This window comes from Aethina tumida, chromosome 7 (genome assembly GCF_024364675.1).
Source record: "Aethina tumida isolate Nest 87 chromosome 7, icAetTumi1.1, whole genome shotgun sequence".
In the NCBI taxonomy this organism is placed as follows: Eukaryota; Metazoa; Arthropoda; class Insecta; order Coleoptera; family Nitidulidae; genus Aethina; species Aethina tumida.
Window position 1 is genome coordinate 10,618,666 of NC_065441.1, and position 26,697 is coordinate 10,645,362.

General features: G+C 29.8%; 1 protein-coding gene across 3 annotated transcripts in view; it reads left to right on the forward strand.

The window, feature by feature from the left end:
* Window positions 1–796: 796 nt before the first annotated feature.
* LOC109595842 (amphoterin-induced protein 2) overlaps window positions 797–26,697 on the forward strand; it is a 72,637-nt gene continuing 46,736 nt past the window's right edge. For 2 of the 3 annotated variants that reach the window (XM_049970148.1, XM_049970150.1), the window contains exons 1-2: window positions 797–1,093; window positions 24,370–24,404. The gene's annotated coding sequence lies outside the window, so the exon portion shown is untranslated. The remainder of the gene's footprint in view (window positions 1,094–24,369; window positions 24,405–26,697) is intronic. The other variant, XM_049970149.1, reaches the window with a different exon arrangement.

The following is a 26,697-nucleotide window of genomic DNA, read 5'->3' on the forward strand; positions in this document are numbered from 1 at the left end:
GACTAAAAATTTGACTTTTTTCAAATTTCAAAAAATTCTCCAGTGGCAGAATTTGATCGAATCGGACACAAAATTTTAAGATAATCTTTATATCTGATGTACTTTCAAGGAAAAATCGGCGTCCAAATCGGTTACGCACGTGCGCACACGTGGAATAACATAGAATTACATGTTTTTACTATTTTAAAATTGCCATGTATAAATTTTCTTTGAAACAATATATTATTCATGTTTCACTTTTTTTTTTTTATGCTGAGTTAATTTAACTTTATACAGTAGAATGCATGAGGGTGCTCTTTTGATGTTAGTTTATTACTTTAATAAAAAATATCACAAATATTTTCAAAATAACGTGAACTATCTTAAAAGCGTCTTTAATTGACAAATTGGGAATAAACATTGTTTACGAGCGTTGTCAGGCCCTCTAGCGGCCATTTTAGAAATTTAAAAATATTTTCTACATTTCTTCAGGTCTACTTCTATTAATAATATATTTTTTACACTTAGTACTTACTTATACGAAAACCTCTCCGAACTTTAACATTTTCATTCACGATAGTGTGAAAAAAGTCGACATTTCCAAAACAACAACCATCGAATTATCCATCAATTAAAAACCTTTTAGACCGTATTATCGACGCAATAACATGAACCGTTTATTTCGAGTCGAAACAAATGTTTTAACAAGAAAAAGTCCACTTGGACTTGACCCACCGTGCGACGTTCCTCAACCCCGCGCCACCAAACACCGAAAAGGTCGGCAAACCAGCCAGTCTGTCGTGAACCGTCGCGGAGGCTGCGTTTATAGTGTTGCGTTGCGTTCAGCCGTGCTTTGCGACATTGCCGCGTCTCGTCCCAACTGTACCATCGAGAATCTATCCACCGCAAAAGAAAAAAAAATAGGACCTGGTCAGTTTTTCGGGTGTTTGTGTCTCTTCCACTTCAATTTTTTTTTTTTGATAATTGGTTGGTGTGTGTTGCTGTGGATAGTGCAGTGTTTTTTTTTCTTTAATTTGCTGTTGAAAGGAATTCCGCAAGGTACTTTTGTTCGTTGGATGCGGGTTGGAATAGTACCCGGAACCGCATACACTGGGTAGGTTTCGTCAGTTTTGAAACTGTTGTTTTTGTATTGTAATTGACGGTACAAAGTTCATTGTAAAGTTGTGATTAAAATGTGCATTTTAACCAAACAAAACATATGCACTGCATTCCGGTGTCGATGCGACGTTGCCGCTATTGTAATGGTACGATGGTACTACCTGGGTTTGAAGAGTTGTTTGAAGCGAGACCTAGTTCGGAACGTGATGGTGCTGTTAAATATGCGCACGGATTTGTGCGGATTCGGCATGTTTGTACATTTATTGCACTTCTAATTGTATTTCTATGAATTATGGTAATACTTTGTTTGTCATAGGCGTTGTGCAGGTAGGGTGGTACCTAATAAAAATATTGTAAAGCAGAATTGGGTTTTGCTGGAAACTGAAATTACGATTTGAAATGCAAATTTTAGAAACAATAAATTTAACTTTAATTTTCAATTAATTTATTTCGTTTTTCAGTATATTGTTGAAAAAAAAATATTGCTATTGGTATCAGTTTACATAGTCAGTAATAGTAAATTTTCGAAATAAACATAAGTTATACACATGAATTAAACAGGTAATATTGTGGTACAAGTTTCATGCAATTAACTACTAAAACAGTATAAATTATTTACGTGATAAAAATTTAATGGAAACACAGTGGTTTCTGATAATACATTTTTAATCACAACTGTTAATTGTCTTTTACATGTATGTGGTCAATTATATGACATATTTTAGACATGATTCAATAGAGATTTTTAATTGACACAAATTATCTTTATTATTCTCTAAATTATTCATTGTTGCGATAGTTGTAGTGAATCACTATTGATTAAATGCTTAAAATTGTTATTATTATTTGTATTTATAATTCAAATTTGTTGAGTTATTAACTTATCAATGACAGAAAGCGATAATTTGGTCTTATTTAAATATGTAAATAAACTATTAAATTAACTTAAATTATCATCTAGTTTAATAGATATGATAAAACTTTGGAGTGAACTTCTTTGACTAATATTTTCTGTGAAAAATTGTCTAAATATCCCTCGTGGAAATGACTTTTTTGAGATGTCTACATTTTAAATATTCGATTTAGAATTTTAATAAATTTTGCAACAATAAATTTCCACTAATTTATTATTTTTTGGACAAATGGTCATTTGGGTTTGTAGAATAACATATAATGATGGGTTGTAAATATTTAGTCAATAACTAACTCAATTTGTCTTGTTCAAAAGTTAATAGTGACCAAGAGACAAGTCGAATTTTAATGCCAAACTTATTAGAAAGGGGTTGTTACTTCGAAATTAGATGTTGATCATTATTTTATCGTATGGCTAGTGAATCAAATTCTTCAGTGAAAAGGCTTCGCCTAATAAATATTTCACAGAAAAAACATTTTTGAGATATTTATGTATATAGTATTTTTAAAATAATGATTATTATTTTTGAAAAAAAAATAACAAATAGAGACTTTGCAAATATACAGAGTTTTCATAACTGACGGGTCACAGTAACTGTATAAATATTAAAATTATCGATTTAGCAAAATTTACCTTATTTGCAAGTGAATAATGGGCATGATACATATGGAGAAACATAGTCATATTTTTATTACAAATTAAGATGTATCAAGAACTAAAAAAATAGTTTTGGAACACCTACTTACTTAAGTTATTAATTTAAAACAAAATTGATTAAATCACATTTTTGCACTAGTTTAAATATTACCCGTTATTTATGGGACACACTGTATATGACATAAAATCACAGTGGGTCATTAATATTATTTAAGTGAAATGGTAAAATAATCATTGTAGTTTCGTCATTAATAAAATTACAAATATTTTGGTAAAAATAGGAAATAAAAAATAGTTTTTGTAAATCTGTATAAATTCGTAGATTTGAGATTGATTTATATTTCAGCACTTTTAATTGTTTATAAATATATAATTTGAATGCATGTTTTTTTTAATAGAATCAATTGGTATCGGCAATGACCCATTGGTAAAATGTTCACTCGAGCTAGTTCCAATGTTTGCAATGGAACAATTTAAACGAATTAAATAAATAACATGATTTTGAATTGGCGTTTGTAAAGGACAAATGTTGATTATTCAGGAAGAGTCCAGTTATTAATAATTTCTAATATAGTAGAAATTCATTTTCAACAGTCATAAGACAGTCGAACTGCTATTTGCGACAACAAACCATCACAACGGCGCTTTAATTACCATATTCGAATTAAATTAGCTCTATTAGGCATGTTTCACAAATAAATTCTATCTAAACCCATTAAGAACCATCGAAAAACTTATCGGTCAATCCGAAAACGTTTTATCTTGGTTTAGTGCCTCGTAAGTTTACTTTCACAGGAAGAAATTAAAGTTATCTCATGGAAAACAGGTTACAGATGCAACAAATGTCGATGCACGTATTCCGTCCTACCATTCCGTAAAAATCATTTTTACATTCTCGTAACGAGTTTTAAAATATCTCATTGTTCTCCCGGTAAAAGGACAAAGAACTTTTATCTGTGCGACGGCTCGACAATGTCTAAATTACATTGTCCAGGTATTTTTACGATAGTACGTTCAAGAAAGTCATACATTTTACGTAATGTCGAAGTCACTGGTAAAATTGTCCTTGAAATCATCACAAATCTCTGGAATTAGTCGACTAATACAAAGGCGAAGATCGTGCGCTTAAATAAACCGTGTGGATGTCGACAACGTCGCAATAATCTCGCAGCAACAAGATTCTGGATGTTCACGTCTAGAACTTTGCCATTTAATGTTGCCAAATGTACACTGTTTTACTTTGTAACTAAATTGGATTATGTCATTTTTGTTTTGCAACAAGGAAGTTCGTTTTACACTGAACTGAAATGAAAAACTTGGTCGAATTAATCTTTTCAACTCCCTTTATGGATTCCGACAGCATTAATTCGAGAAGAAACTGACACCTAATTGCTTTAAAAAATTTGATTAGTCTAAAATTATCAAGAAATTCTTATTGCTAAGTTTTAAACATAATTTCAGAAGAAAGAATCTATATTTTTGTACTAAGAAAGTTCATTATACATATCTGAAACGAAGAGACTTAACTTGGATTTTTCAATTCATTTTATGGTTGGACAAAAAATAATATAGTCATAGGATATTACAAATTAAATTTTATGCATTTTTTAACGGAATTAATACAATTTTCGTCAAATATAAAATATAGGAATTTTTTGATATTCCCTATAAACTAATTACGTGATATTTGAATTCGACAAATCCAAAATTGCATACGAAATTTCATGAAAAATGTATTGTGCTTGGACATAATTCAGGATTTCTAAAAATAAAATAAATTTTTAAAACCACGTATCTGATCAATTGTTGTTTTAGATAATTATGGACCAGCATATGATTTGATTTTGGAATTTGTTGATTATTGTTTATTGTTTATGATACAATAATGAGTATAAAAAGCTTAATAAATATTATTATTGACAGATTTTACGTGACTGTATATACGGAAATTGTAAATTATCAAACCCATAGTATCTTAATGGTTATTTAAAATACCAAAGGAAATAAGTTAAGATATCGTATACTAATCTAAGTAATAGTATAATTACTAAGAGGATATTGTCAAGGTTGTAAAATTGTATTTTTATTAAATTAATATTTAAAAAAGGTTTTTCAACAACTTTCTTTAAAATATCTTCTATTTAACAAGGTAATCACCATTATAATCAGTAAACCGTGCTACAAAAATAAATAGATTCTTGAGACTGAAGAAAAGATCAACCCCAGTTTAGACCTTCTCTTCTAAATTAAATTGTTCCGATCTTACATTGTCAAGAAGCAGCAGAACTCAAACTTTGCAATCGCCAACTACCCAATTTTCTTATCCTTGCTTAATTCATGTGGATTCAGTTCAACTTATTGATGAAATCCACAAAGACTTTTTCTAATAGTTCAGCCCACTTTAGATATATTGCTTATTTTCTTAGTTCGTACAGATTTCAAGACGATCCTGACGTTATCTTCTAAGCATTCACTGCCACTCTGAAACCAATGAAACCAAAACTTTGTGTCTTCATCACTTACAGCTTCTCCGAACACATTACAAATGTGACGTGCCGCTTTGTTCTTTTACGTTGTTTTTTGACTCCATAAACCAAAAGGAAAAGTTCTAAATACTAAATAAGAGGGAAAAATAAATAGTGTTCTGAAGAGCATGAAAAAGTTTTGAAATAATATATTGTTTTAGTGTGTGCTAAAGTATAATAAAAAATTTATTCAAATATGTTAAATCTTAATTCTTTTACAGTGCAGCTTTGTCAAATATTATTATACGATTTTATTCGTTACAGTTCATTTAATATTAATTGGAACATTGTCTCTTTATCAGATAAGAAATGTCAATATACAATCTGGTCTGATGATAAAACTCGTCATCATGTAGAAACATAATAAATAAAATAGAAGAAAGAACCGATGTGTCGCAGCACTGAATCTTGCTAAAAAATAATTTATGATGAAAGACAAGTGCTTTCTCTACAACGAACCACGTTTGAATTCTATAGCCACGTTCGACAACAACAGCCTTATTACTATCATTAAGTCTAATTCATGCCTCGGTACTTTGTATATATATGGGACATTTTTATACGTCGTTCGTTTGCGTTTAAGGTTTTTCTAATTATGAGTTGCCGGGATGGTAATAACGTAATCCGCTTTAATACACGGTTATTTTCATTCGTGAACGGCTTAAAAATCTGTTAATGCACATCCATTGTATTACTATGAATATGGATTCGGCAATGGAATTATTACACGCGATTCTATCCAATAGTATGTTGGTGATATAATAAGCATTTACTGTTACGTGGCTTAAATGAAATGGACGAATCAAATGTGATTTCTAATCTTATTTATGGTATTGTTTGTTTCAAGGTTTTTCCGAGGTCAAGACTAAACACTTGTTAACTTCGTGTTGATTGCAAAAAATAGAACAAGAGGAAATTGTTTAATAGCTGTCTATGGTCAAAGCATATGAAACCACAATTATCAAATTTGATGCTCAAATTTCACTTAATCTATTAAAATATTCTATTTGAATGACTTTGGGTTAAAGGGCATTTAAACAAGCACATTAAGCTAGTAATACAATATCAAAAGAAATAAAAACTTATATTTTATTAAACGGTTCTTTTGTGTTTCTAATCAGTTGCCAAGTAATTAATTTTAAGTATTTATATAGGTTATTTTAATAATAAAATATAAGTTGTCAGTTTATTAATTAATTATATATTGTGCCATTGATGATGTCTTGATGTCTGATAATTAACAATTATTATCAAGATCGATTAATTTTTTCTATTACTCTGAAATTCGTTTTAGAAACCTCCTGAAAGAGCATATTTCAATTAATTAAACTTGTGGTCAAAAGTTAAAAATTAAAAAATATATATTTTAAGTAACTAATGATTTGTTTTACATGTTTTTAATAAGAATAAATGTATTAACAAAACCATATTTGTTCAATAATTATAATTGACATTTATCCCTTGATAATACTTAAAACATTTATTAGTAAAAACCATCTTTGATTTCTATTATTAAAATTGAGAATCCTCTAAACAAATGAATTGATTAATTTTTACCTTTGACATGAAATAACAATTTACTGACTGCAGAGCTAGAATTAAATTATTCATCTTTCTAGATTATCTTAATTCCAACCCATACAATGTCTAAGGAAATTCTAAGGAACAAATTATAAAATTTATCATACTAATTTCAGAAATTGTCGGGTCGTAGTCGTCGTGTCAACACGCATTTTATATTTCCACCGTCGCGGAAAATTAAATTCGAGAGGGGGAGTCCCTTTTGTGCGACCTTCACCATTCGGGATAACGCACTGGGTGTCTCCCACTTAAGTGTTGCCCTTAACACAATCGTTTCGGGTCTTAATTTACGTGTCGTGATTTACAATAATAAATATTAATGATTTTAAAATCGAATGCACGACACAATTTCAATTCGAACAAGGAAATGCAGTTTTCTTATGCAGTTGAAACGTTTAATAGCAGCTAATAAGCGAAATGACTTTGCATGTGCTTAAATGATTGTTAATTAAGTTAAAACTGCAACACTATATATCAATAAACGTCCACGGAATTATTTTTCTACGGACGCGTTTTGCATTATTGATTTAATACAACGGCCTCTTTTATGGCCATGAATTTGTCAAGTTTCGATTCGAACTGGCATTAAATTTTCCATTGAGACGCTTATGTAAATGAGACACTTAAATGTATAATGGTGCCCTTAAGAGTGTGGCAATGTGGCATAGCTAACAAGACCGACCGACCACTCGACGATATTTATGGGGTGTGATAAATGCAACCCTTAATAAGAAAATTGGGGTGTCAAATGTCCTGTCTGAGAATTTGTTGAGTGTTTTGAAGCACAACACTTCTAGGAAACTTATTGAGATGTTTATAGAAATTAATTTGAAAATATAATTATTAGTTAGTATTTCTCTTTGCCATTAATTCTGTGTTTGCATATATGTTACATCCAAAGTGCAGCAACAACACTTATTTGCTTCCATAAAGTAATTGCTTAATTTCTAGTTTACTGAAACATAATACATTTCTGAGAAATTTAAAGTCTTTAAAAAGTTGGTTTCAGACACTAATTATTTGTTTTATCATTAATTCAAAGTTTATAATATATTCTTAACATCATTAGTTATTCCAATTAGATATAAGTTTGATAATCTCTTCAAAGTTTGATCAAGACAATCAATGAAACTTACCTAATCTACTTAAGCCCAATAATATGAAGACGTTTACTTAAAATCGATTTCGAAATCGGATATTCTCCAGTTCTTTACAGGTAAACTTGCATATGTCTATGCAAAGTGCAACAACAACAAGCTTATTGGCTCAAATACCATTACACCACGACATAATAAAATGGACGCAAATTGTTTAGTAATTCTGGCAATTAGATCTTTTTTAAATTACATTCTATATTTATGTACAATTGTTGATTATCTTAAGAATTTAGTTTAGGAAATGGTAGGTTAGGAATTGTTAGAATCTTTTACAAAATATTTTTAATGATTAGTTATTTTATTCGAGTGTAGATTGTTTAATAATCTCTTGAATAATCTGAAGACATTTATTTATATGGAAGTCTAAATCCTGCTGAGGAAATTATCTTCAAAATTTACCAACAACAAACTTATTTGTCTAATTGAAGTTATTGTTTATTTTATCAATTTATCAAATCAAGGGATTTATTTTCACTTAATTCGTTTAATAATAACATTTACTTGAGAAAAAATAATTATAAAATAATATTTTCTTATCGAATAAATTTTGTCTTTTGATTATTCTAGAAAATAGTCTAAAATGGCTAAAGAGTTCATATTGCAAAATAATGGTAGTTAATAATAATAATAGTTTCGTTTGTGGTAAGTTATAAAAACTTTTCTAAACTATTCAATATGCTTTAGAATCCAAAGAGAAAAATTGTTTTCCATAGGATATATTTCAGGGAACTGCAATCTGGGATTAGTCAAAATCTAAGTCCATTATTCTTCTTAAACCTAAAGAATTATTTTTTGATTGACGATGACTGGTGTACGCCCCTCCTTATATTTATTTTCCAATAGATGTTCATTAGTGGCAAAACAAAATAAAAATAAATTGTTTCGGAACGAATTTATCGATCCACATCGCGGAAAAGCAATCATCAATCTATATCGGAAACGGAAAAAACGACAATTGAGCCGGCAAGAAAGCTTAAATTCCTGAATGACATCCCGGCAAACGTTCCATGTCAGTCCGTAAGCCTTATCAAAGTTCCGATTTCAATCTCGAACACCGCAAGCCCAGAAAACGCGGCCTTTGTTTTCGCCCGACCAACGTCGTGCTGGGGACAAAGTCGTGAAGAGTTCCCGCCATGGACCAAATCCGACGCAGGATAGAATCTGTCAATTAGATGCGCTCGTGTAAACGCCGTTCAGGATTAACGGGGCAGGCCCAGTTCCGCACTCGAATCAATTACGGTTTTAATTTGGCGACCGGGCCCCCAGAGTACACTTCGGACACGTCGTTACCTGTGCAAAAGCACTCTCCCATTAACCGGACTTACCAGGGAATGCTTTTAAAAATGTCGGCGGCGGCTAAATAGCGGAAAAATGGTCCGGATAGATCAATTGTTAATTGACTTTCAATTGGATGTCCGTTAGTTGATTGGCTGATTTGGTTTTATTTTCTAATTTAGATAATTATCAACTACAAATAAATAAACTTGTGTGATAACGAGTCGAATTTTAGATTTATTTTTTATTTAAATTGCATTTTCAAGTAAATTAATATTTTTCCCATAAATAATTTATATAATTATATTTTAAGAATGGGTATATTGAATTATATAAAAAAACAGTTTCAAAAGATGGAATGTTATAGTTGTAATAATAAACGTTGCTTACTTTTATTTGGTAATTGATTTTAAATTAACTATTAAACATTTTCATTACCAAACAATGAAAATTTATTTTTTATTTAATTGAATTATTTTCTACTTCTACTTCAACGAATAAACAATTAATTAAATTTTGATTAATTAAATTGCCTCCCACTCACAATAATTTAAATGCAGTTGAATTAACAAACTTAAAAGAAAAATAAAAAACTAATAAATCTATCCATGCTTAGTAATTTATAAATAGGTTCCGTAGTTATTATTATTATCCAAACTAAACTTAATTAACTATGTATACTTAAGACTTAATTACTAAATTTAGTTAAATTTACAAAAAGCCCAGATACTAAAATCTTAGTGTTTAAACACACTGAACTTTAACTTTAACTGGTTTCAAATTTATGTGCTAGAACAATTCTAATGAAGCATTATTAACTCTGGATTTCCTATTCAGAAGTAAGTCTCCAATTTTTATTTAATTTCCTTGCCAATTTAACAAGAATGCAACTCGCTAGCGGTGTAAATTATTCATTCGTAGTCTTCAACCGTTAAAACGTAGAAATGTAGTTTATTTTGTGAAAAATTCAACAGATTTAAATAGTTCACCTTTAAACAACTCAATTATGTATGGAATTAGGTAAACAGAGACTTGTCAGTTGAAGGAAACTCTCTTATACCATGATATACATTTTACATACATTTATAAATACTACATATAATTTCTTTTTGTTTCAGGTATGAAATTTTCTATTACTGGTAAGTTAGTGCCGAGGTTTTTCTCAAATCATTTCTTATATACAATTTGTTTACCTACTATTATTTTATATATATTTTTTATGAAAAATGAATCGTCAGAGTGTTGGTAACTTAAAATGTAATATTAGAATATGAATGAACATAGTATAGGAAAGTCAAAGTTAATATTCATTTTTAAACAAAATACTTGACAAAATTAAAGGTTACTGTTGAAAGAATTGTTCAATGTATAATTGAGACATTTTTATATTGGTTTTTCAAAGAAAAGGATGGGTCAGTTATTTTTAATTACATAATTAATTATCTCATTCATGTTCAAATAACTAATTAAAATATGTATTGCTCACTGAAAATTATTTTTAACTATTTCATCCCAAAAACTATACGACTATATCTTTGTGGACACAATTAGTTGGTATCACACAATTGTGCTCTAACTGAATGAATGCATATTCGTGGACATCTGTCCGATCTGTACTACTCCTGACAACATTCCAACATCTGCAACTCACCACACAAACCATTCAGCAGCTCATCCAAACCATACGAAGAACGTAATCACTTGCCAACATCCGACTAACGCGAATATCACAACGAATGGCCGATGTAAAACATAACCATTCGGCCGGCAGAATGCTGTTTGTCGCTTAGAGAAGACCTCGGATGCCGACACATCCGCGTCTCCTTTCCATTTTAATTAAAGGAAATGGAGCGCCGGCGCCAACGAAAACAGGAAGTCAGTTACGCGGACGTATTTTTGCAGTGAAACTGACGCCTCGAACGGGTTTCCATATATATGAGTCAGGCGAGGACACCGCTTAAAGCGGTTTTGATGGAAAGTAAACTCGATTAGTTGAACTACGGGTGACGATTATTAATCTTGATTGTTGTTAAATGTGGGTCGAATGGCAAACTTAGCTATAGAATAAGCGGTGACCGAATCACAGACCTGGTTTAGTGTGTAGTGGAATTTGCTAAAGATTTTTACAGTTTTTCCTCTGACAACGGGTTCACATAATTGCTTTTCGTGTATATTTTTAACTTGAAATGAGTTTCTGTAAAAACTCCGTATTCACGAGTCATTTCCTGGTAATTATGCTATACAAACCGAGTGAAGCAGCGAAAAACGTAAACAAATTCAAAGGATAATCTATTTCGTCGCCTTGGATCAAAGCGAGTCCTGCAGTCCGGAATAAAGTCAAATATCCTTTGAATGTGGCGGCCTCTCCTTGCTGTGGTGCGACAGAACGACGCAACAGACGTGCAGATGAAATTGGCGCTTTAAAATAAATATCAATTTTCAAATCGAGTTTGTGAGAGGTGATTGGGTTTTATGAATTTTAAATTGACTTTGAACAATGCAAATTGCCATTGCCAACACTGGTGGATTGCAAATGTAATTATGGAGAATCAAATCTCCGGAAATTTTGCCAGTTAGTTTAGTTCGTTATGGACTAACAATGTAAACAATTTTTTCTCAGCCAATTTAGCTGCTGCTGACATGTTTTTATCCTTTCTTCTGTTTAAAGATAAAAAATTCAAATGTTTAAAGTGTTTTGGTTAATAATGAATTTGAAACATTAATAAAATTGGTCATCATTATCACTTTCATTTGAAAGATTCAATATGAAAACTGAGCTGGATCATATTCTGGGAGTCCCTTACAAAAAGTAATATATTGGATGTCATAGTTTAAACGAGACTGAACATCGCACTTATCTACTAAATGAGGTGATAACGCAAGAAATGGTGAAGAAAACTTACCCAGTTGGTGACAGATGGTAAAAGTCCTAAAATGAGTTAGCTAACAGATATTTCAAAAAGTCAAGTACATTGCATATTGATTGTAATTTTAGATTATATGTAGGCGAGATGTGTGCAGCGTTTGCTCACAATACATTAAGACATAAATAGATTCATGAGTGTTTGACCATGTTTTACTGTATTAAAATGGAATTCTTGAGTCGATTCTTAAACATGAAGGAAATAGTCCATGACTCATAACTTAGAGAGTTGCGAAAAGTCAAAACAACAAACTAATCTTCGTGAAGTAAAATGTAATTGATAAATTGATGAAAATAGAATAGTGTTAATTCATTAAGAAAATAAGTAGTTCACGTATCCCCAAAAATCATTGAAATCATCATCATCATCATCAATTTTGAAATACATACTTTTTTTGCATTACATTGTGGTTTAGCTTCTAAATCTAATTCTCATTTAATTTGGAAAAGGGTTATGTAGTAAAATAATTACTAACATTGCAGAAATTTTAATCTCTAATGACAATTTTGAGAAATTTGATAGTTCTACAGGGTGTCTCTGGTATGTTTCTACAAAATTCTATTAAAAATTCTGGAGGTAAAAATAGATTGATTGACTTATCTTACTTTAGTATAAAAGTTGATAATTACGGAAATATAGGACGTCAAATTTACGTTAATAATAATAATAATAATATTGTAGAAACATGTACAGTGAATATCAAAAAAGTTCGGCAAATGTGCTATATGGTGCCAGTTACATGAAATTTGTGAATATATTTGAATTTTTCACCTCAAAAACTCCTATTGTAACGTTATCACGTTTCTATTAATATAAAATGAAGCAATTGTACTAAGGTCGATCTATTTTCAACTGGGGTAGTAGAATTTTGTATAGGGCCACCCTGTATATGTATAAATATAAATATTTTTTTGTGTATGTTAAATGTATAAAATATAGTTTATTAAAATCGTTATAATTTTTTTATTTGTTAATCTAATGATTTTTTTTATTTTTCCCAAATATTTTGAATTTCTATTTAGGGTTGGGTATTTGTGAGATTAAATTCGTTTATGAAAGTTGTTAATAATATGGAATTATATTTTATAATATTTCAATGATGTGATTTGAATATTTTGATTTTTAGAATTTAGACTATTACAACATGTTCTGAATTTTACAAATATGGAAAAATAATTAATGCGCATTTACAGTGTAATGTAACATAATACTGTGTATATAAAATCTTAATTTAAGATTCTTAAGTAATATGTAAACATGAGAGAAAAAATAAATAAAGTTATATTTGGAAGTTACAAGAAAATATTTATCAAGGCAAATAGTTTGCAAATCATAAACATCTTGCTGCAGGCAATTTTAATACAAAGTAAATATCTAAAAATATTTTTAAATTAATTCACGATCCCAACATGTGCCGAATTTTACAAATTTGTAAAAGGTTTACGGTATAAATTTAATGCATCTTTTTGAATTGCTTACAGAAAAGTTTGAAGCGTTTATCAAAGCAAATTGTGGTTACATCACCGAAATTGTTTGCAAATCGTAAATATGTTGTTGCAGGAATTTAACGGAAATTTTAATATAAAATGTCTAAAAATATTAAAGCACAATGAAATTTTAATGTGACATCAAAATCTCATGAATAAGTGTTTATAAAATTCCTATTACAAATTCAAACTTAATCGAAGAGTTTTCAGAGACATAACACTTTTATCAATTCTGAATAATGCACAGGATATGATCCAGATAACCGTATTTATTTAGAACCGCTTATATTGCAAAACAAAAGGAGATTGTCTTATGTATATAAATACAGTATCGATTGCTGTCTTTTTGTATCCCATTACCCCACAAAACATTGACCAAATCCGCACAAAATCACCACGGCGCTTATCGCAGCCATTTGAATGCAGACTTACGCCGAACCCAAACACATCCTGTTCCTGCACAGGTAAATTCAAAATTGAAAAACACAGAAAGGCGTGATACGCCGAAGCACCGGAAATGACCGAGCATTTTTCCCGAATCGCTTAGCGCAGTTGTTTATCTGCACAACATTCCTCTTTTCCTGAAAACGCTTTGTCGACGTTATTTTTGCCGTCGTAAAAAGTGTTCAGTTCTTCACATCGTCCATAATATGAGGGCGACAACGCAAAAACGTGCACGTGTAATAATAATGCAACGGGATGTAATTTGCGAGTTTTATGATTACGAACTGGTTTCAGTGTCTAGTGTGGCATTAAAATGAGCCTCCAAATAACATTGTATTATTGAGGCCGGTTTTGTTATGGCCAAGTTAGCATTTCAATTTAAAACTAGTTCTTTTTAAATTATACGTTGGAAATATTCACATTTACAAACAAAAAACTATATTTTATTATTTTTATAAATGTATGTACTTTATTTGTTTGAAAATTATACGTTATGAGAATATTCAGGAATATTCTCGAATATTTGCAACCAATCATATGGTCTGAGCCTGTGGAGTCAAATTGACATAATAAAATTAATTGAAATAGTTAATTTTAACCTGACTGGTGTTAAGGTATTTTTAATAAACATCAAACAGTGACATAATCTGTTTGTTTGACCTGCTCTAACAAATATCTTTCAGCAATATTTTATTATTTACTTAAGCAAATTTCATGTTGCCAAATTATTTTTTTCCACGAAAAATTTATTTAAAAGGTTAAACAGTTGTACTTTTTTAAAATTTGTATGATTTGCGTGGGCTCACGTTAAGGTGTCTTATGACTAAATAATTACCATATTATCAGTGTCTGTAATCTGTTTTTTTAATATACTTTGCGGCCATTTTATTAAATCTGAAACAGTCTAGACCTATTATTTGTTCAACCAATGTTTTTTGTTGTGGAACGATAAAAAGGAGTTTATCGATAAACTTGTGAATGAATTCAATTCAACTTTTCGCAAAGTAATCAATGTACGCCTGTCGTCCCAAAACATGGACGAACACGTAATTAAAAAAGGAATATGTCCAATTATGAAATTTTGGTTTGGATTTTGTGTATCAGCTTTTATCTTGTTTTCAGACAATCAATCATTATGTTTGGACATGTTGCCAGTCCCAAATCCCAGACATAATTTACCATTGAACATTCTCGGTCAATTATTTTTAGTTGCAACCTATCGAGTTTTCCGCAGCCTTGCTTGCAGTCAAGAAAGTATCATGTTGTATGTAACCGTAGACTCGAGGATCCCTGTCACCACGAGATCGATTTCTCCCCTACTCCGGGCGTAGGATTTCCTGCGGCTGTAATCCTGCCACTTTTAATCGAACAACGAAATAATGAATATGGTCGAGCGTGACATGGGATCATAAGCCCTTTGTATCTGGCTGCTAATGTTTCACTGAATGCGTAATTGTATCTTTTGTGTGGCCCTTAATTCCGCATTCACGCTAATTTTGTTACGGATACGAATATGTACAAAAGCCAACTTATATAAAGCTAAATAACAAACGTGACTTAGACAAAATTCTGCACCATGAAACATTTAATATGAGTAAAAAAATGAGAAAGTTGTTGAACGTAAGTAAGGTAATGTAATTACTAAAATATTAAAAGTAGAAACTGACCTACATACAATATATATTTATGTATGCTAATTAATTTATAAAGTTAGCTTTGTAAATCGTTCTTTAAGAAGGTTAAGAAAAACTATACTAAACCTAGTCCTATATAAAAACTAAAAATAAACAATTTTCTAAAAATGCAAAATTAAACTGTTGGTTAATATCCAGTGGTTTAAAATCATATTAAACTATTTAATTAAAAATACTTTTAATTAGATACTTTATTAATGAAATTCTTTCTGTAACGGAACGAAAATAGTCTAAAACAATTTATATAATTAAAAGTTAGCTGAAAAAAATAATACTGAAACATAAAAAAATCAAATGTTTAATAAAAATAAAATGTATATATGTAATTTTAATAATATTGGTTCTTGACCTTCCATGGTTAATTAACATGTCTTGTCACGACTGTTGGAATTGTGTAAATCACTTTACACATTTATATTGTTTGAAACCTGACAGCAAACGTTAAGAACTTTATTCAATATCTTCAAATATATATTTTTATTACTTTTTAAATTACACTATGCAATATTAATAAATTAAATATTAAATAATGTTGTATTCGCTATAAAACTATACTTTGTGAAAAAAAATTAGTCAACGAATCTTCCATGCAAAATGTTTTATTATACTTAACATATTTAAGTGGAAGATTGCACGTTTACATTGTTTCTTTTACCCACAAATTCATACCCGATATAACTTCTATTATTCGCTGTTACAGAACACGTAATACTCACGAACATAAACCGCAATTATCTATGAACAAAAATTCGCTGTTCACATTTCCATAGCCGTAATGGAACGGAATTAGAGAATCCCAAAACGCCGAAGCGACTGGAATACCTGCAAAGGCGCCACCCACATTTAATTCATCCTTCCTTCTCCGTGTATTTTCCTACCGGTTTTGTCAAGTGCCGTTCAGTTTTTAAAATACATATACATGTCGGAAGCGCATTTCATTTCGACTGCGGTACACCCCCAAACGTATTCCCGGTGTCCCCCAGTGGATTACGTGCGCCGCTAAATTATTACGGAGCGGTTCTCCGACTCTGACCCGACCCTTTTTATTTAATCAACCGTGTGATGTACGACATTCGACAATTTTTAAGTGCGAGTCCATCCCGAAATTCCTGGGGGACCAATTATTTTGTATAAAGGTCCATAATTCCTTTGTTTTCATGATCTTCCTCTCCTCCATTTGACAAATGCCTGGTGTTGTTATTGCTAGTCTCAGCTAATTTCGTGCCACATTCTGGGACACATATCAGCTACATATACAGTTATATTTTGAAGGAAGTACTTTATGAAAACTCTAAATGCATGAGAAAAGGTATGATATGCTGATAACTAATAGTACAAAAAGACAGGGAGATATTAATACTTATTATACTTTATGTATGAAGCATTTGAAGGAAATAATGCTCTCTTAAATGTCAAATATTAATAAAAATAAAATATTAGTACAGGTAAAATAAGAAATAAGGAAACAATTATTCTAGACTCGATGAGAATATGAAAAGCATTCGAAACTCATCCAAACTTTTTCACTTCATGTTTAATTCGACTATCCCTATTTGAAATCTGGTGCGTATTTCATCTGCGAAATTCTAATGACTATTCTCAAGTAACTTGCTACTACAGTTCTAACGTGCATAAAGATACATTCCACGGAAATAAGGGCTCTTAAATGTTAAATTACTGGTAAACTTAAACTTTATTTAAGCTGAAATATATTGAAATGGAAAAATATCATAACAAAAATTTAACTCGCTTACAATTTACTGGGAAATTGAAAAATCTCTCAAATATGTTCAGAACGAACATTGTATTTTCTCTTAATCCATGTTGAAATCTTGCGTATATATCTCAACTGGAGATCAGTTAGTAAATTTTATATCTTTTATTTAACAGTTGAAAGAAACTAATTAAATGATAATAAATACAACTAAGTAAACCACCAGATTTTTTTTCTTGTTATGTTATCATTTATATTAATTTCCTTTAAATCTTTTATAAATTATACATTACTTTAAGGAACAGCAAATTACAAGTCACATATTAGACTATTTTATAAAACTAGTATTTGTATTTTAAAAATAATAGGTATATAAAATGATGATAAGGGAAAGTGGTAATAAGTATATTTTACAATTAAATTTTAAAGAGACTTTTTTATCCACTATTATTGTTAGTTATTGCTAGTCTCAGCTGATTTTGTGCCACATTCTAGGACACATATCAGCTACATATACAGTTATATTTTAAAGGAAGTATTTTATGAAAACTCTGAATGTATGAGAAAAGGTATGTTATACTGAAAACTAATAGTACACAAAGACAGGAAGATATTATATTTATTTTACTTTATGTACGAAGCATTTCAACGAAATAATGCTCTCTTAAATGTCAAATATTAATAAAAATAAAATATTAGTTCAGGTAAAATAAGAAACAAAGAAACATCGTAGCAATTATTCAACTCTGGATGAGAATATGAAAAACATTCGAAACTCATCCAAACATTTTCAGTTTATGTTTATTTCGACTATCCCTATTTGAAATCTGGTGCGTATTTCATCTGCGAAATTATAATGACTATTCTCAAGTAACTTGTTTCTACAATTCTAACGTGCATAAAGAAACATTCTACGGAAATAAGGGCTCTTACATGTTAAATTACTGGTAAATTTAAACTTTATTTAAGCTGAAACATATTGAAATTGAGAAATATCATAACAAAAACTCAACTCGCTTACAATTTGCTGCGAAATTGGAAAATCTCTCAAATATGTTCAGGACTAACATTTTACTTTCTCCTAATCCATGTTGAAATCTTGCATATATATCTCAACTGGGGATCAGCTAGTAAATTTTATTTCTTTTATTTAACAATTGAAAGAAACTAATTAAATGATAATAAATACAACTGAGTAAACCACTAAATTTTTTTAATGTTATCACTTATATTAATGTCCTTTAAATCTTTTATAAATTATACATTACTTTAAGGAAGAGCAAATTACAAGTCACATTTTATAAAACTAGTATTTGTATTTTAAAAATAATAGGTATGCAAAATGTTAATATAGTATATTTTACAATTAAATTTTAAAGAGACTTTTTCATCCACTATTATTTTTTATTAATAAAATTAGTTCCTACTAAAATTATTTTATGATCTTCACTTTTAACATCAAACGATGTCTAATATGAAATAAATTTCAACCACATTTACGATCGTTTCTTTGTTAGTTAACGCGTGCAACATTAATCCGTCTCTTTGCGGTATCTGAGGTCTGAAATTTATGATGGATTTATAATAACGCCTGCAGCGAGTAGAAACCGTCGCGAACAATATACATCGCCACTTTTACAGCCTCGTCCAGCGTTTCATCGCTCTTGTTTTATTCTCTTTCTGCTATTTTTGGGGGCGTTCCAGTCATATATATATACGTAACGGGATAACATGTTATAAATCGTAATAAATCTTCTCTTGCCCCCCGAAACGTACGCGCATTTCCCACATAAATTCGTCCTGCGAAACCATCCATTTGTTTCATAGATAAAGTCGAATTTCTAGGTACTGGCGCGTCTCGGTCTACCAGATCGCCGCAGCTCTCCGGTGAATTGCAAACGCAGACGAATAGCTCCGCATCACTCGGACCGACGGACCCCGCTCACCTTTCTCACCTTCGGCTAATAAAAATGTCCCGGGAAATTAATCTCGTGAATTTATCTCGCTTATTTTTAATTTTGTCTGGGAAATCCTGATGGATAGAGGCAATGTCGTATGCTGAATGGGAGAGGTAATTCAAGACGACAACAGACTGGCTTGTTAGTAGGTTCATTTTTAACGAGCATTTCAGCTTAAAATATTAAAAACCCTCCATCTCGAAGACACAACACAGATCAAACAAAAAGACAAAAAAAGTGGGCGTGCTCTCGGAAAATTGACTCCAGGCAAATATGCAGTCGTACCTGAGTCATCCGTTTTAAATTCACAGCCGCCGGTCATGTAAAATATTTACGGACTGAAACGAATTTTAACATTTTTTTTTTTTTTTTTGGTCATTCTTTTTCGCTGATTCAGAGAGACCAGCTTTAAAAATTAGCTAATAAGTATGTTTAATGGACGAACATTTTATATATAATGGATTTTGTGAGCAAATTCTTCTCGTATTTTATCAGATTTAACATAATTTTAAAGTTAATTAATATTTTGTTCAATTTTTAAATTGAAATGCAGTTTTAGTTTTTGTTGTTGAATTAATAAAATAAATAAAACTTTTTATTGAATAGGTTTTTTATTCCAAAAAGTCTCTTTCATTAGATAATCTCAAATTTTTAATTTGAAATTTATTTATTTACTTATGTAAATTAAAGTTTTGTACTAAATCTACTGTTTAATTAGTTAGGGCGAATTTATAAAATATATTATTTTTAAACAAAATTTAAGATAAAAATGTGATTATACGTCAAATTAATTACTGTATGGATTATCTATAAAATATTGTGGGTTTTATAATATTAAAACCTATTTTTAGCACGTATTGACTGCAGTACTTGTAAGTATTTTACACAAAATATTTCAAATATTTTTATATATATTGTATACAATTTATTTATACAAGCAATTTATTAAATACATATCTTACTGAACAAAAAAATATGATAATAATGTAAAATTTAGTTTTAAGACAAAAAATCTAAGAAAATGATTAATAATCAATGAAATCAAAGTATATGTAAACACATAAATAAAATTTAATACAATAAATTATGAAATATGTGTTGAAATTGTGTTTAACTAATTTCAATTTTATATATGTACTACATTGTGATATTATTCACAACACTGTTGTTTCGATAAAAGAATTTGTTGCCATTTACTGCTTTTACTGGATACGAAAACATTACTTTTGACAATTCCATAAACCTAAATATCGATATTATTTGCAACTATGCGCCATATCCAGGACCTAAACCGCAGATTTTGCCCAGCGAATCGATTGGCCACTAACACAGTGAGAAAGACCAGAAGTTATACAATAAAACACGACATTTTCTTGACCAACAGGAGGGTTGTTGACATTAAAAACCACTTGGGTTTTATTACGGCCGTACGATGCAGTCGGTTATTAAAAGACAAGGACAAAATAAACATAAAAATGCGATCATAAACCGAATGGTTTATTATGTTAGAAGAAAACGAACTGACTTTTAAGAAGCTGAGATTTAGTAAATGCTCAACAACATTTGGGATTAAGGAGACAGTGACGAAGTGCGTTTATTATAATTTAATGGCACATCTTCAAGATACTCGAGAAGTTCTGTTCAAATGCTTGTTTTGATGTCTCTCTGGGATATTTCATTCAGTGCGTATTTACCCGACTCAATTATAATTAGTACAGTCAATAACAAACAACACAATGTGTACTCCCTCAAAATTAATTAAGAAAAGTGTGGCAAGAAATGGGATCACATTACAAAAGGTGTAAAAATAACACACACACACACACACACACACACATATACACAAACACATAGAAGATCGTGTATCGATTACTTAATCCACTTTTCCGTAACTTTTCCACCTACGAATCCGGGGGAGTTTCGAGCTGTTTTAAGAGGTAACTGAAGTATAAAATTTAAAGTTTATCTTCGTAGTAATTTCCAAACCCATGCGATTTTCAGCCTTTTAGTCAACCGTGTGCCGATTTATGTGAATAGATTGAACATACAATGTTCTGAAACTTCGCGGAAATAGTTAATTATTAAATTGATATTTAATTTTGAAGACTAATGGATTTACTAGATAATTCAGTAATTTGTTTCAAACATTTTAAGTATTACTTGATGAATATCGCAATCTTAGTTAATAAATAACTTAAATTCATTTAATCAACCTATTTATATTATATATCTCAAACTAGTAAAATGTTAATTAAGGTAAACACCATTTATATATTTACCAAATATGATTTATGATAAAAGTATTATTAACGTATCTTGACTATTTGTAAATTTGTTTGAAAATTAGTAATTATGTTACAAGTTTTTGCTTCTAATATAAAATTTTGGTTTTTAAAGACAATAAATATTTCAGATAAAGATAATTTAACGGTCAGATATATCAAAATATTAATTTGAATCAAATATTTTTAAAAATGAGCCCCTGATTTGCCGTCTTTATCTTGTCTGGAAAAGTTTGTTACAGCCAAAGTCAATAAAGTTGGTTCACTCTGCAAATGGGAGTAAAATAACTTATTTTGAGAGAGATAACAATTATTTATAAATTTAGCAATTCGAATGAAATGTAATTATCAGAGTAAACATTCTACGAACTGTTGTTGCTTACTTTAAACTTTAATTAAACAAGAATGTTTACAAATACATTGAATGAGCAATTCCTATCCTGAAATAACATAATTAAAGGTTAACAAAGGTTGATAAAATTACTGAGTATGACTTTTGCTGTTGCAAAATTCTAGTCACAATCCGTGATAATAAAATTTCATTTATTGATGCGACCATTTTTCGATTTACCGAAGTATACGTGTAACAATAATACAGCACTGAATGTAGCTCGATGCATTCGAGATCGTACAGTAAAACACCTCGGTCGTCTATTGGGTCATTGATCTTTTCACTAAGGCGTTTCTGGTTATTACGTAATCACAATGCGGTTGTAATAAACTTCCCTTCTGCAGAGCAACAATAATCTTATTCTGAGACCGATTCTGTATCGATATTGTGCCGATTTCCCTTTGGACAACCCATTAAACACCACTAAATTGATAGTATTATGCATGGAGGTCCATTGTAAACTAAAACCATTAATTTAAATCGGCATATCTCGTATTGTCAAGGCAGAGAAACACCGGTGTCTTCATACCAGCAAGATATTAAAATACATAATTTATTCATATATACATAATTTTCTCTTATACTGTTTGGGTTTCGGTTTGTTAGATAAAGAGTGTGAAGCGAAGTTCGTAAAAGAAATTCGGTCGAGCTGGAAAGCCAAGTTTGAATAATTGGAAGCTGTCCAAATATTTAATTTATATGGGAAGTAAGAAGTCAAATTTCTTACTGGAAATTCTTTGATGGTTTACTTAGCTGATGAACTGATGTGGAATAATTATATTCAGCCTTCGTATTTGTTTATTCCTTTTTAAATTGTAATTTTAATTCATACATAAGGAAAACGAGTTTTGCAACCTATATGAGGACTTTTCTTGGCAAATTACTTTTATAAAAATGCAATTTATCATTATATACTTCATTTTAATTTTTAAAAATAATTGTTTCTTTATAATTGTAAAATATAATACAAACTACATACTTGAATATAATTTAATTAGGATTGTTTTTTATTTTTTTTTTTTAGCACTTTGAACAGTTACAATTAGGTAATTAAACTCTTTGTATAAATTAAAAGTGTAGGTAGTTAGAAAAATATTAAACTAGGCTCATACTAAATATTTTAATTTTAACTCTCTAATTAAAATTATAATCCTTGAAACACATTTTTAAATAATTTATTCTTACATACATATGAAAAATATTGAATTAGTTAAAATATAGAAAAAGTATGAAGTAATTATGTCGTGTAAAAATAATTTCTACAAAGAAAACTATTAAAATAATACAAGAAATTTATTTAATAATAATATCCTATAATTTTTAAGCTACCAGTTTAAAATAATTTACAGATAAAACTGATTATAGTGTGAGTGGTTGTATATTGATATTAATATATTTATAATAATTAATTTTGTAAATATTGTTCAATAGTAATTTTGTTTAATATGTATGTCACATATTTAATTAAATTTGTTTTCCGTGAAATATTCGTAATTATTTTAATTTTATTTTAATACTTAATTTATACGTTAATGACATTAATTTAGTTTATCCAATTAAACCATTGTATTATATTTTTATTTAATTACTTCTATCATGCGTATGTATTTTTATGTCAGAATAAAATAGCATTTATTTTACTTACTTAACCCTAATTTCCCGCTCTACTTGCACTGTAAACGCCATAACCGTAATTTGAGACAATAAAATGCACATAAAGAGGCGTCCAAGCCATGTAAATAATAAGGACTTCATTAATAACAAACGAGCAGAATTTTAACGAATGGCGTAGTTATTATTTTTTATTCAGTCGGAAATTGAAATTCTTCATTAGACCGTTACATGCACAGTCGTTATTTTAATTGAGTACGGGTTGATGCACGTCATAATTTCCACTAACCTATAAGTTAATTATGTTCTCACGTTTTAATCATACACGACGGAACGCCGGTCTTCATGTAAGAGTGGTACGTGATGGCCATTCCGAATACGGCATTAGCCATTGAGTCATGTTCCTTTCCTAGAATTATTGCTATTAATAGAAGAGTGATGTTTTTCTTAAGTTAGCTGTTGTAATGGCATTTAATCATAGTGGTGATAAGGTTTATATGTGCACATGTACTTGAATGTAGCACAGTTGTTAATCTAGTATTTCTCAGATTAAAAATCCAGAATTCATTAAAAACAATACACACATTACATATATTTCTAAATTTAGTCTATGTTTTAATTTTAATGTATATTTAAAATATATTTTATTTTGTTTCAGAACCTAACTTTTCCACCAGTTAAGATTAACTGAAGGTAAGATAATAGAAATTTAAGACTCTCAGAATATATAATATTAAGTGCTACATCAATTGCAACCCCTAAACAATCTGAAACGAGGTTATTTAACCAAGTTTTATGTCAATATTTGATTTATGTTAAAACTGTTTGCCCTCGTGCCTTGTTAAATAAATTAATGAAACATTTTTCAGGCAAGTGTCAAATTAATTTTATTATGCAAACTGGGTTACACAAGAGAAAACTATGACTTCAATATAAATTTAATTGCTTGTTTGTCCACACTAAGTTTAATGGAAAAATCTGTTTGTGAAAAAGAATAACTTTTTGAGTATTCATTTATTAAAATGAAAAATTCAAACATCAAAGATTTTACCACAGCCTTTTAATTCAATTCATTTGTTCATTATAATATGAGTTTATACAATACTCTATTTCATGATTTGTAACGAATTTAATGCTTTATTAAGGAAGCCTTCTAATGGTAGTTCTGAAACATTTAGTCAAAGTTGAAAGCATGAATAATAAATAGCATATTATGAACGTAAATGGACTAAGTTCATTTTGTTACCATGGGACATCTTTAAAAAATTAATGACAATTTTATTGGTTTCCATTTTAAATGTTTAACCTGTTTGCGCAATTATTTTTTTGTATAACAATTGTTTTGTTTCGATTTAATTTGTTTTAATTGATTCACATGCCCCGAGGCACGTAATTAAAGGCTGAACTTATTTATCTTTGGAACAAATGTTGATCCGTTTAGTAATTTAGTAATCCTGTAATTCTATCTTTTGTCACAATATCAAACAAAATTAAATATTTAGATAAAAATTATACATAAGGCATACTTGCAAAAATGAGTTGCAAAATACAAATATAAATGTGAAATCTAATATAGATATAACAGTTGTTTTGTACTTACAGTGTATAGTTTTTGACTTTTAAATACAACTCTAGAATTATTATTTGAAACTGATACAAAATTAATTGAATTTCATAAGTCAAATGAAATGACTTTTGGGCATAAAATTGACAGAAGTGTTAAAGCATTATTTATTCAAATTATTATATTAAGTAATTAATTCTATAAAACTTGTCAGTAAAAATGGATTACTGATTAATATATCCAGTTGATCGCTACAGTAATAAAATAAAATAGAAAATCATTTAATCTAATTACAGCATATTGAATATATATGCGGAAGCCATAGAAGTTGCAGAATTATTAACCTCAACGTGCTTTGTGCATATGTAATTATGATGTGTTATTTGCATGTTACAATAAAATCTGTAAATTTTAAAACTCAGTTGAATATAAAATGTGTTGAATCAATCATGATGGTGAACCCCTTACAAGTCCGTAGGGTCATTAAAAGCTGATCAGAAGCAGTGTCTAATGACTGTTCCTCGCGATTAATATCACACATGCACAAACGCTATACGGGTCATAAAATTAGATATATACGCATAAAAGAGCGTTAACGAGGGCTCCATCCAGCATAGAAGATGAACTCCTTGTACAAAGCCATAGCCGTTAGCCATTATTATCAGCATAACGGCGGGGGTTGGAAAAGTGTACTCGAGCTCTTCTGGCTGGCGAAAGAGACTTTTTAATTGGGAGTCGCAATCATCCTTTATTCAGTGTGAAATTGCCAAGGAAATTATCGAGCAAACGTTATATTCAAGCCTCCAGAGATGGAGGGATTTTTATTCCGGGTTGGCTTTGTGTTTTACGGCTTCGGTTTTGTCTCCGGGATTGGGACCTTTAATACAAAAGCGCTGAGATAATAATCCATTGGTCAGAGACGTGCACTTCGTTTAATAGTGCGTTATAAAAGGACAGCGGACGATTGTGCCATGGTTGGATGAAAGAAATGCCATAGGGTTTTATAAACATCAGATATAGTCGTGTACATTCATCTATGTAAGAGAAAAAAATACTCCATAGTGAATGGTGAAATTATTAAACAAAAGTATATGGTATTCTTTTGTCGGTCCATTAGACATAATTTTTAATATGGATTATATGAATTTATTTCATTCATTTACGTAAATAAAATTAATAAAATTGAAAATGTGAAGTTATAAACATTATTATTAGTAAGGAAAGTACAGAGACTAATTTACTGCCAATTTTTTATGTGAAGGACAAATATTTAGATTAAATGTAGTAAAGATTTAGTTCACGTATAATTATCAAAATATAATAAGAAAAAATTATTCTAAGAATCCAAAAAATAAATTTTAAATTCAGGACTAGATAGTTGACACATGTAAAGCTAACTTCATTGTGTTTTGGACATAACTT